A 13988-nucleotide genomic window follows, 5' to 3' on the forward strand; every position below is an offset into this window, starting at 1 on the left:
CTGATACTTTCTTGCCAGTTTTGGGGAACAACTTGGAGATTAAGCAAAACTACCTTCAAAAGAAAGTGAAGGGGGAGGGCCAAGGCTGCCCAGCAGGCAGAGTTCTCCCTTGCCCTGTTTGAGACCCGGTGCCTACCCATACAAAAAAAAAAAAAGAAAGAAAGAAAGTGAAGGTCACAGAGTAATTATGGTTACCCAACCCAGGGATAAAGATAAAGATCAGGGTTGAAATGTAAAAGCTTAAGCTAACCCACCACAAAAATATGAGACCAGCAAAAGCTAAGAGTTAGGTAGAAATCAGAGAGAGAAATATTAAAATTATCGTTGGAAAGTCTAGCGGCAATCTATAAAAATAAACTGCATCCAGATTTCCAAGAATATTTGGGGCCACATTCCCTTGGGCACTATGCAAACGGTCAGTGAGAGCACCAACTAGATACCAAAAAGTCTGGGGCATTTTTACTGTCAGAAAGTCATGGAAAAATTGATTGGAGAAATGCCAAGGCTTGTGAATATAATGAAAGTGAATTTAAAATTCATAAGTGCAAGGGGTACCCTAGGCCCTGAGGTGATGATTGAGAGGATGAAGCAATAATAGGCACTGATGATATTTATTCATTCAGAGAAAATATATGACAAGCCACAAACATTTATTTAATTACATGTGGAACAGTGATGTTGTCTTAGAGGCTTCATAGGAATTTGGCTAAAAGAAACTTGTTTTTTCAGTAGCCAATTGCTAGAAGCTTCAAAAAATGTATACATACAAATGTAAATGAAATGCAAGTAAATGAAAAACAGTGGGCTTGTGAATTTGGAAGCGAACAGATTTTTTAAAAATTACCTTTTCCCTAGGTGTTGAAAAAGATGAGGACATAGCTTATATTTCTTCGGTATGGATACTGATAGCAATAACAATTAACATACAGTGGAAAATTCTGTACCCAACTTCCACTTCACGGGCTTGCCAGGGCCATGCTCTCTACTCCTTCTGTAAAACACACTTCCTGATGCCCAGAGCATCTGTGCACTTACACCTGGGAAGGTCACCTGCCTACATCCATGCCTACTTGTTGAACTTTGTATGCTTCTCAAGAGTCAGGTTTTTTTTTACAACCCCATTTTGCCATTATGCTTATTATTATAAATGCATATTAAATGCAATATTATGTAGAACAAAATTTGAATATGAATACTAAGCTAAATGCTTTGGAAAGTCTTGGGAAAGGTGGATTGCTGAAAACAAAAATTACCATCAAATTAGATGTTGGAGCAAAAACTAACTGGGAGGAAAAGGAATCATAAAAGCTCATAAGGCTGAAATCAAATTGTGTCACAAGATTCTTTAAAGAAACCAAAAATTGTCTTCCTATAGATGCATTGTGAAGATGTTGAAGCAAGTAAGAAACTTGAAACTCCAGTTAGTGGATATAATCAAAGAAAAGCTCTTGTCTTACCTTAAAAGATTTACAAATGAATACATATATATATATGTATTTACATAGTTTAAGTTCAAATGTTTTCATTTGTATCTAATTTTTCTTTGATTCCCCCATTTCTAGCTCTTACAAACAAATTCTCAGATTTTATACTCTTCAGAGTTTGTTTTGTGTATTTTTAAGCTCAGTCTTAGATCACAGTCTTCAGGAAGTTTCTCTGACGGCACAAGAAGGAATGTCCTGACCTGTATGAATACTGCCACTGGAAAAGGTGCTGCCTCTAACCAGCAAGTGTCACATCACACTGCATTGCCAGATTACCTGGCTACTCCACCTCGGGATGGAGAGCTCTTTGTGGACTAAACCCATGGCTTATTCTGGGTTGGTGCTCCAGAACCCATTGCTGTGCCTACACATGCTCAACAAATGCTGTCATCATGCATTCTGTTTATCCCACCACGTTCACGCAGTCTAGAGCCTCACGCCTTACTTCTGGAAAGATGGAAGTGCTCTGTGATGTAATTCTGGTGGTGCTTACCTCACTCAACATATCTGTCAAATTCTACCAATGGGAACACTTAAGATTACTGAATGTTACTATATATAAATTATACAGATCTTGCCAGTCATGTTAATAGAATCCGTTTATGATAAAATAGGGTAGAGGGTGGAGCTGACATGAACATTTCTATCACAGTCAAACTATAACTGCAGGTCCGCAACAAGATTTTCTCAGTGCTCCATTTTAAGAAGCTAAGAAGTGTCTTCCATTCCTGTCTAGCAAGATCTGCAAGCTCTTTCTCCCTATTGACTTGTGAAGGTAGACATAGATACAAAATAGTCGAAGAAGACAGGCAACCCTTCCATGAGATCAAACCAGAATGCAGGTAACTAGAAAAGAGAAGACCTGATGTTCCTTTCTAAGGGGAACATGGTAAATAAATATAAATCATGAGGCTTCCCAGTCTGGCTGCATTTTGTGGCCTCAGGTCTTCAAAGACTGACCTGGATAAGGAAAACTAGGACGACATTTAATAGTGAAGTCACACATCTGCTTCAATCACAGAAAGGCTGCAGCAAAATAGAAGGAGGGGATCAGTGCCTGCTAAAGAAACTGGAAATTCTTTAGCTAAATGGAGCACTTAGGGCAGACTTCGGCCAAAACTACCATGTCCGGGAAAGGGCTCCACAGGTTGACACTAAAGAGAGACCAAAGATACGCAAGAAAAGTCTTTGTTTTTACCCACCGGTATTTCTTTTGGTACCTGCTACATACCCTCCCTGCCTTTCCTTGCCTGTCTGAATCTAAGTGGTCCTGCCGGCACCACGAAATCACCCCACTTCCCATGGAGGCTGCTTTTCCATGGATTTCTATTGTGCTCATAGCTTTATTGTTCAGTTTAGCATTTAATTAACTCCCTAATTATTTATGCCTCATATTCGTAATGCCCCAGCAACATGATCTAGTTTTACGTGATCAGAGAAACAGTCCAACAACCCAAAAGGCTGTTCCCCTCAAATTCACCTTATTTAGTACATTTCTCCTAAGGATGCAGTTTTTTCCTCCACCGTCTTTCCTGAGATACTTGGCACACATCAGCTTCCCCAGTCTGTGTCTGAGGGAGGCCTTCCCAGAGGAGGAGTCGTCTTCAGTTAAGGGGTTCGGACCCAGGGCTGCTGGGGTGGTGGAAGTGGGAAGGCTCCTGACCTTGCCCACTGCCAGGTTTTTTGGTCCATCCTGGGAAAGCTGCCCTGCTGCCTTCCCCACACCTTTTCCCCACACATTTTCCCCGCTCTTACCTTTGGCCTCTGGGCCACTGTCCTGTGGGTTGTTGAGGAATGCCCAATGAATGAGGGAAGGCCAGCTCCCCCCCATCCCGCCCTCTTTCAGCGTCTTCCCCCTGTGTCCCATCCTTGTTTTCAGATGCCTGGTCTGACCACCAGGACCCAACTCTGCCAGCTGGCACAGGGCCAGCTGTCGACTTAATGTGTTTTAAATTAAAGCCACTTGTATTTATCAAGACGATTAGTTCTCCAGGGACACGTCATCTAGGCTTCCTTTGTAACTTCCTCAGTACCTGGCATAGACCCGGCCAGATATAATTGTTGACTGATTCTATTACGCTTGATGTCTGAAAATAAAAGAGCCTGTGTGCAGCAGGTCATGAGGCAGAAATTTCTCATTGTCTTGAAGCTTGAGCCGAGACTCCCTAAGCTGAGGATGTGGGCATGAAGTGGTGGCAGGTTCTCAAGGAAGCACTGCACCCGGGCATTTACCCAGGGCTCCTGCCAGGGCCCCAGAGGGGCCTGGGGGCAATTGCAGCCTTCCATCGGCAACTTACAGGACCAGTGAGATAAGAGGTAACCTGTGAGCCAAGGTTTCTTGAAACTGGTTGTGGAACGTTGTGCTCACTACTCCCCTCTCTACCCCTCCCTCACTTGAAGAAAAAGCACATGAGTTTGAGGGCATAGGGACTAGAAAAGTCTACCAGTGTGCAGTTGGCAGGTGATGTGTGGAAGAGTAAAGCTGAGAGGGAAAGTTCTTTAGGAATGGTCTTGGCGTGTGGAGTTTGGTGGACCAAGGTACTGGGTTTTACTCTGGACCAAGGGAACCCTGGAGAAAGTACCCAGACAAGAGCATTCTGGAAATATTGCTGTCCAAGAGGACAGCCTGCTGGTCAAGTCACAGTGATTCTCCTGGAGAGCTCTGGGAGGTAAGGCATCCAAGACAGAGGTTGGAGAGCATGGCACCCACACATGGGAACTGAAATCCAAGGTCCCTGGCAGGTTGGGAGTAAGGGAAGTCTCTAAAGAACTCACAAAAGTGCCCTACAAGAGAAAGAGCCAGAATTTGGGTTTCCCCCACCCATTAGTACAAGATCACATATGAAGCCTTCTGCCTTCCTCCTCTTCTCGTCCCTGCACCCCAGAGGGAGTAGTGGGGGGATGAAGATACAGCTGCCTACCTCTTCTCCTCTGTAGCTGTCTGAGTCAGGCCTGAATGGTGGGGAGTGGAGGAAGAAAATCAAATGTAAGCAGTGCCTCTTTTGACTGGCCTTTTCTGGTTTATCTCATGCTGAGTAGATATCTGGCTGGCATATATAATGATTTAAAACATGTTTCTTAACTTAAAAATATATGTATTTGCATATACACTTTATTTTACTTATATTTATATATACTATATGGAGGGAGAGAAGAAAGGCAAATCAGAGGGAAAAAGAGAAAGTGAAAAGGGTGGAAAGGGCAGAGCTATGTGTAACAGTTGTGAGCTCAGCTGATGGCTTCAGATTCATTATTTTTTATTTTTATTTTTTTTAATACATGGGCAGGCACCGGGAATCGAACCGGGGTCCTCTGGCATGACAGGCAAGCGTTCTTGCCTGCTGAGCCACCATGGCCCACCTGAGATTCATTATTATAGCTATAATTCCTTGTAGGCTGATTTAGCATGACTATAACTGAAGACAGACAGGATTTAATTCTAATCTTTTGCAAAGTCAAGTACTACTATGGGGACTGGTTTTGCAATTTTTAAAACATAACTGCTTTAGTAAATCTGAATATCTCTTCTCAATATTGTAAGATGTTTTGACAGGATACAAAGTCTTACCTCTAATATCAGAACTCCACAAAATAAATGCCATGTGCAGAGCTGTGAGCTGGGATGGAGACAAAGCAAAGAAAGAGTCCAGAAGTGCAAGGGATGCCTTGCAGCAAAATATTTCTGCTTTTAAAAATAATAAAGAAAACCCAGGGCTTTTTCTTTTGGGTGATCTACTGCTAATTGTAAGGAAAAAAACTACAAAAGAAAAATGGTGGGAGGGTAAGAATGACTAAAGTAAAAACCTGATGAGCACACACGCCTCAGATGTTGGTTGCTAAGAGACACAACCTTTCGATGTCTCAATCATCATCTTTTGAGTTGTTTGGGTATTTATTCATTTCTCTTAAATATACTTCTAAATGTTTCAGTTGGCATATCCTGTTTTTTTCTTTCTTTCTTGGCTTTCAAAAAGAGGAATTTAATAAGTTACAAGTTTACAGTTCTAAGGAAGTGAAAGTATCCAAATTAAGGTACCAACAAGAGGTTACCTTCACTCAAGAAAGGCCAATGTGTCTGGAACACCTCTGTCAGCTGGGAAGGCACATGGCTAGCATCTGCTGGTCCTTTGCTCTTGGGCTTCATTGCTTTCGATCTCTGTCCATATGAGGGTTCCTCACTTTGCTTCTCTGGGGCTAGCTTTCATCTCTTGGCTTCCCTTGTTTCTCTACAGGTTAAAATCTCATGGCAACGTCTTCTGGGCTCCAAGCATCTCCAAACATCCATGTCTCTGTTCTCTGAAACAGCTGTTCTCCAAGCATTTACATCTGCTCTCTCTGTCAGCTTCGCGACTACTGTCATTTTGTCATTTCTGTGTTACCTGTTTTTAAAATATTTTCTCCCTACTCTAGGAAGAGTTTCTCAATACCGTGGTTGCTCAGGTAAATTGATTTCTACCACAGAACACAGTGTCGGGCTCATAACGACTATCCATCTAGGAGACTGGAGCTACTCTAGACAGAAGCATCCATGGGGGGAGCTAGTCCCATCTACCTTTCTTGACTCCTATAGCAGCTGGTCTTGGAAAGATCTGCAGTAGTAAACATTCAAATTCCAGATCCTAATGTGCCCTGCAGACTTCTTGGGCTTGGCCCCTGTACTAAGGACCATATTCCTTCACCCTTTTTCCATGAGCAGACTTTTCATTCACAATACAATTTCTTGATTTTGTAATGCTTAAGCACATTTCAATCTAGACTACGAAGTCTGCAATTTGGAATTCATTTTTTTGTGTTTTTTAAATATTTTCATTGACAAATCTTCACATACATTCAGTCTATACATGATGTAGAATCGATGGCTCATAATATCATCACATAGTTGTGTATTTTCACCATAACCATTTTTAAAACATCTGCATCACTCCAGAAAAAAGAAATAAAAAGAAGAAGGAAAAAACTCATGTATATCATACCCCTTACCCCTCCCTTTCATTGACCACTGGTATTTCAATCTACCCAATTTATTTTACCCTTATCCCACCTATTATTTATTTATTTTATCCTTTTTTTTTTTTTAACTCATCTGTCCTTATCCTGGATAAAAGGAGCATCAGGAGCAGGGTTTTCAAAATCGCACAGTCACGCTGTAAAAGCTATATCAAAATATAATCATCTTCAAAAATCAAGACTACTGGAACACAGCTCAACAGTTTCAGGTACTTCCCTCCAACCACTCTAATACACCATAAACTAAAAAGGGATATCTATATAATGCATAAGAATAACCTCCAGGATAACTTCTCAACTTTGTTTCAAATCTCTCGGCCACTGAAACTATTTTGTTTTATTTCTCTCTCACCCCTTTTGGTCAAGAAGGCTTTCTCAATCCCATGATGCTGAGTTCCAGCAAATCCTTGGAGTTCTGTCCCACACTGCCAGGGAGATTTACACCTCTGGGAGTCATGTCCCATATTGGGGGGAGGGCGGTGAATTCAGCTGCTGAGTTGGCTTAGAGAGAGAGGCCACATCTGAGCAACAGAGGAGGTTCTCTTGGGATGACTCTTAGGCATAATTTTAGAAAACTTAGCTTATCCTTTGTTTGAAATAAGCTTCATAGGGGTGAACCCCAAGATAGAGGGCCCAGCCTATTGATTTGGTTATCCCTACTGCTTGTGAGAATATCAGAAATTCTCCAAATGGGGAAATTGAAGATTCAGGATTCTTAACTCTTGATATTAATCAGTACTTTATTAAGAAGATTGACTCTAATTTGCTTATTATCAACTACTGAAAATATTTGTATTTAAAAATGTTTTATTAAGAAAATTCATAGAGTCAAAAAGTAGAATACGGTTACCAGGGCCTGAGGCGGGGGGTGGGTAAGGAATGGAGAGTTAATGCTTATTTGGTACTGAGTTTCAATTGGGCAATGGAAAAGTTTTGACAATCAATGGCGATGATGGTAGCACAACATTATGAATGTAATTAATACCACTGAATTGCGTATTTGAATGTGGGTAAAAGGGGAAATTTTAGGTTGTATACATGTTACTGGTATATAAAAATTAAATTTAAAAAGCATACAGTGGTCAACACAGTGAACCTTAAGGTAACCTATAGTTAATAGTATAATCTTTATAATAATGCTTCATCAATTGTAGCAAAAGCACCACACTCATGCAAAGATGGAAAACTGTGTGTGTGTTGGGGGGGGTGGTATATGGGAACTCTATTTTCTGCATGATTTTTTTGATAAACCTACAACTTCTCTAATAAAGAATGTATTTATTTTATTAAAATCTCTTTGTCCACTGGAGACAAAAAACAAAACAAAACATGCCATATAAATTTAGAATGGAAAAGAAGGTCTCATTAATAAAAAGCTTAAAAACAAACAAAAAAAACCTTCTTCTCAGAAAGTGACAGTGTGCTGAAAGACAAGTAAGAACAACATTGGTGCTTGGGGCAAAAATGATGTAGAACAATTCCAGCTCTGCTATTTTCTAGATCCCAGAATTTGGGCGAATTTCTCACTCTCTCAGAGCCTCAATGTTCTCACCTGGAACTGTAAGACAACAGTTGGATTTTTCCTAGCATTAAATGAAATAGTTGAGCTAAAGCTCTTGGCACGATACACGGCTATTAGATGCCAGTTGTTAGGAAATGGATCCCAGGTATTATGGCCCTAATCTTGGAGTCAGTAAAACCAGTCTCACTGGTCGCTCTTTAGAATGCTAGTTAAGAGCCTACCTGTGGAAGTTGGAATCCAAGTCCTACCTTTTACTAGCTTTGTGAACTTAGGCAAGGTACTTAACTCTCTTGTCTAGTTGGACACACATGAAGCATGAAAGAATCATCAAAGAATTATATGGAGAGATAGATGATCATCCAACTCTTGAAAGGGGTGGGAGGATTAGAAGGAAAATCTCTGGTTTGATCGCCATGTTCCCGTGTGCAATCTACAGGTCCACCCCAGTTGGCCATATCATTGCACCAGAAAACATTTTACCTTGGCCCTTTCCCAAGCACTCCATGCTACTTTTGTTCTTATGATACATAAAGAGTATCCATTTCATCCCAGCCTTGAGCTACTAACAAGCACCCTTTTCTTTCCCTGGCTCTGAAGGAGGCTAATGTGCAGCTTTCAGAACGTGGGCTGTGGTGAGAAATGTCAGCCTTTCCATCTCCAGTACCTCTTGCCGTTCATCCATACCTCGTGTGTGGGAAATACCACCATCCTCATGCCTCAGCACAGGGCGTCCACACAACTCTTCCTTTATGCCTTTCCCTTCCCCACTGCCCCTCCAGAACCGCATCTTCAGGAGAATACGTCGGCTTGATTTATTTCAGTTCTTTTTTGCCTCATTTTTTCTTAATGGGACCCAGTCAAATGCTTAATATTCCTCTCCTGTTTCCTTTTATCTTATCAGCTTGATTGGAAGTCACAGGACACAGTAAACTACAATGTTAAAACAATGAAGTTAAGTCTCTTAGCTCAATTTTCCATGAACATACCTTAATGTGAAGAAACAGTGAGTTTTGAAGGTGAGCAATCGCATTAGTAGCAGGAAGTCTAAAAATGAATGTATGTGCTTTGGGTGAATTGTTACTGCACCTTGTTGCAGTCTAATCATACAGAGGAAAATTATTTTCTTCTTTGTAAAAAAGATTTAGAAAGGCTGTTCTAGTAACAGAATTTAGGAAAATACTAATACTGTCTCAGGAGCACGTGAGAGACACTCAACAAATATCCGTTGATTGACTAAATGCATGTGTGCTTATGTATGGCTGTTTCCAAGTAAGAAGCTTAAATTCAATGACAATATTTCAAGTAGTATATTCATTTGCATGACAGTTTTCAGTATTCCCATAAGATCTCTCAGCTATTGGTTACTTCATTTCTGATGCAGGACTCTTCCTACTATGTCAGTTTCTAAGAGAATATATTTAAGTTTGTTTAATTTGCCCTGTGCTCTGAGCTAATTTGGGCAGTTTTCATGATTGTATTTTATTGTTCTTTTATTTTTTTAAATTTTTAATATAATTTTATTTTTTAGTGAGAAGAAGAGTACAATCCAAGGCAGAACTGCTGTGAAATTTATACAGATAGCATTTAAAAATTGCATGGGAGAATAAAGCATTAATTATGTCATAGAAATAAGTTTGCTGGATATAAAAAGAAATATTATCGTGTCTACATATGGGAATCTGCATATGAGTCCACAAGTTTCCCTTGCCTCTTCTTATGTAGGAATCTCTTTTCAGATGAAGTGGTAACCTCCCTCAATAAACCATTTTAGACCAAAGCCCAAGTGGAAGGTGTCTCCAAGAATGGGCTAGGGTGACTCACTGTCAAGTCTTGGGTCATAAGCTGTCAGGAGAGGAGGGGAGATTTAAAAAGTGACCCCACAATCTGCACTGCTGAATGCACCCTAAAAGTTCAGGCATGGAAGATGGCCTCACACCCCTCTGGTGCCTAAAGCGAGGGAGCCAGTGACAAGGGAGGACCCAGGAATGCCATTTGAGGATAAGTTGGAGGCAGTTATGGTGGAGGGAGAACTTAGGACTTTGTCAGCCTCCAGTCCACAGCTTTTGAGGGTCTGTTGAATGTTCCTCAGTCTGAGGAAGAGTGCAGAGCCATGGAGTGTGACACCCATGAATCACCCTGCTGAGTAGTTCTGTGAAAACATGACCAACACAAACCTCAGAGGTACTGGAATGGCCTGTGCGAGAAATTTGAGGCAGAAAAAAGCCATTATATTAACTAATTGTGTGTTCTCTATAATATTCAAAATAACCCCCCTTATAAGTGTTTCTACAATTATACAGTAAAACATTTTAGAGACATAGACCCTTAGGCAAATTACTTAGCCTCCCTGAAGTTATGCTTCTTCCCTTGTAGAGTAAGGATACTACCCACAAAGCAGATTTATTGTGGGAATTAAATGATGAGTTATACTTGGAAAAAGCCAGGAATTTGACTGGAGTTTTCTTGTGAAACTTCAAGAAATACATAGAATGTGTCTGTGGGTGGGAGCTGGGAGGTACCAAGCAGCTGGGGGAGAAAGGAAAGTCAGTAAAATCTGTGTTGTTATTCTTAAAAGAAACCACATATACTTATATGTTTGTAAGGCCTGGGAAAACTCAGGTGACAGCTATATTGGGTGGGAAATTTAAGGCGATGATAGTTTTACTATATTTTATAATAATCGAACCACATCTGGAATACTACATTAAAATCTGGCACCATATTAGAAGAATGTATGAACAAGTTTCAATACACATTTTTTTTTATTTATGAACCATAACCACATACAAACACAAGCGTTCTTACCATATGATCATTCCATTCTTGTTATATAATCAATAACTCACAATATCATCACGTAGTTGTATATTCATCATCATGATCATTTCTTAGAACATTTGCATCAATTCAGAAAAATAAAACAGAAAAAAATTCATGCATACCATACCTTTTATCCCTCCTTTGCATTGATCACTAGCATTTCAATCTACCAAATTTATTTTAACAATTGTTCCCCCTATTATTTAGTCATTTTTAATCCTTATGTTTTACTTGTCTATTGATAAGGTAGATAAAAGGAACATCAGACACAAGGTTTTCACAATCACACAGTCACATTGTGAAAGCTATATCATTATACAAACATCTTCAAGAAACATGGCTACTGAAACACAGCTCCACATTTTCAGGCAGTTCCCTCCAGTCTCTCCATTATACCTTAAATAAACAGGTGATATCTATTTAATGCATAAGAATAACCTCTAGGATAACCCCTTGACTCTGTTTGGAATTTCTCAGCCATCAACACTGTATTTTGTCTCATTTCACTCTTTCCCCTTTTGGTCGAGAAGATTTTCTCAATCCCTTGATGCTGAGTTAACAGCTAATTCTAGGGTTTCTGTCCCACATTGCCAGGAATGTCACAACCCTGGGAGTCATGCCCCACACAGAGAGGGGGAGGGCAGTGACTGAGAGAGAGAGAGAGGCTACGTTTGAGCAACAAAAGAGGTTCTCTTGGGTGTGACTCTTAAGCCTAATTTCAAGTAGACTTAGTTATCCTTTGTGTGGTTAAGTTTCATATGAACAAACCCCAAGATTGGGGGCTCAGCTTATTGCTTTGGCTATCCCCACTGCTTGTGAGAATATCAAGAATTCTTTACTTGGGAAAGTTGACTTTTCCCCCTTTCTCAGCATTCCCCCAAGGGGACTTTGCAAGTACTTTTTATTCACTGTTCAAATCATTCTGGGATTTATCGGGGCATCACTCTGGACAAACCAACAAAATCTCATGCCCTTCTCAAGGTTCCAAGTATTATGGTATTCAATTAAGCTGTCTGCATAAGTTATATTAGGAAATGCATTAGTCAAAATATAAATTTTGTACAAATAAACATTTTTTGCTTTAGTCTCACGCATAAGTTAAAGTTTTAAAATACGAATTACCATCTATTTTCAACATCCTGTAGTATTGACATTCCTTTGTTCTTCCTCATGCAAAAACATTTTTAAATTTGTACATTTAGTAACTATCATTATACACTCTAGGCATTCCTAGATTATACCATCTCAGTCTTTATCGCCTATCTTTCCTTCTGTTCAATGCACATTCTGACACAAATCCATCAATTATGGGGACTCACAAAATACTTATTTACAAATTGGAGAAAGGACATTCCTCCTTAAGGGGTGTGATGGTTAAGTTCATGTGTCATCTTGGCTACATCATGGTGTCCACTTGTTTGGTCAAGCAAGCAGTGGCCTAATTATTACTGTGAGAGAATTTCATAGATGGATTTAAATCACTAGTCCATCAGAAGAGAAAGATTTCTTTCTTTACTTCATCCAGCCATCTTTGCCTGGAGAATTCAATGTCAACTTCATATGAGTTTCTAACTTGAGACCTGCCCTACACAACTCAGACATGCCAATCCCGTGGTCCCATGAACCCATTCCAATGATAACTTTTCTAACATGTACCCTGTCAGTTCTATTTTTCTGGAGAGTCCTGACTAAAAAGGGACACCTTAGGCTCTCAGAAAGGGGAACAATGTGGGTACAAACCCAATAGTCTCCTCCTCCAAGACAAACCTAACTACCTCCTGACCAGAATGTATCTCCATCCCCAGCTGAGAGTTCAGAAGGTGATCACAGCAGCAAGGAGTTTCTAAACCATTGCACTGCTAGTGGGTGAGGGATTAAATCATATTTGGGCTTCAGACTAGATGGAGATTAAAGGCAGATGCCATAGCTTCCGGGGGGGGGGGGTTTAGTGAAACTGTATTACTAGACATGGTACAATCAAGATGTTTGGGATATAAAGACAGGATTTTTTTCAAAATAAGATGGACTTGTCCAACAATATACTTTGACAGTGAAATGGAAACACTGTGCACAACCTGTTCATTAAACATGTCCAAGCAGCTGGATGGGTACTTGTCCACGCAATTACAGAGGGAAAGACACAGTGAGCAGGAGCATAAACTAAAAGAACTTTAATGGCCCTTGCAGCTTGGGGAATCTGTGATTTGTAACTGGTCTGAGGATATTGAGTCTATTAATTTACTCATAAACACCAAAATATGACTCTCCAACTCAAGTGGCATTTTAGTCATTGAACAATAATGTAGTACTTTACAACTATACCCAGTTGAGTAGCTGGAAATGTTCATATTCTTGAAGGATTTAAATCCTCTGCCTTAAATTTGGGCTAACCAAAAGTACTTCAACTACAAATGAGAAAAGGCACTCTAAGAAAAGAAGACAAATGATAGTTAATTTCATCCTTTACTTGACATAGTATTAATTTATTATCGTACCACCCTCGTGTTACTTAAGGGTGATTGTCTTATATTCTCAGTTTAGCCTGAAAGTAACCCAAATAATTTTTACTAACGGTTTATTACCTGCTTTATAAACTAAACACACACTTCTAAAATGATAAAGATGTGACTATTAAATATGAATTAGTGACAGCCATGAATCTTCATCTTGAATTAATAAGTACAAAATAGTAATAATAAAAGCGCAGTGTTTGAATGAGTGAATGATACACTCTGGAGGGGTGATTCATGTGTTTCTCATGTAGTGTAGAGCTTTCAAAATTTTAGTAAATGGTGATTGTGGTTCAATTGGATTTATTTATTCATTTATTTATATATTTTTATTGACAAAACAAAACAACATATAAATATGAACATTCTTAACATATGAACATTCCATACTTGGTGTACAATCAGTGGCTCAAATATCATCACATATTTGTGTATTCATCGCCATGATCATTTCTTAGAACATTTGCACCACTCCAGAAAAAGAAATAAAAAGAAAAAATTCATATGTACCGTATCCCTTACCCCACCCTCTCATTGACCACCAGTATTTCCATCTACCCAATATATCAAATGAATTTTTAATTGACACTAACAGGAAATACAAAGATGTTTGATGGAAGAAACAATGAATAATGAGGTTAGTTG

This window comes from Tamandua tetradactyla, chromosome 6 (genome assembly GCF_023851605.1).
Source record: "Tamandua tetradactyla isolate mTamTet1 chromosome 6, mTamTet1.pri, whole genome shotgun sequence".
Lineage (NCBI taxonomy): Eukaryota > Metazoa > Chordata > Mammalia > Pilosa > Myrmecophagidae > Tamandua > Tamandua tetradactyla.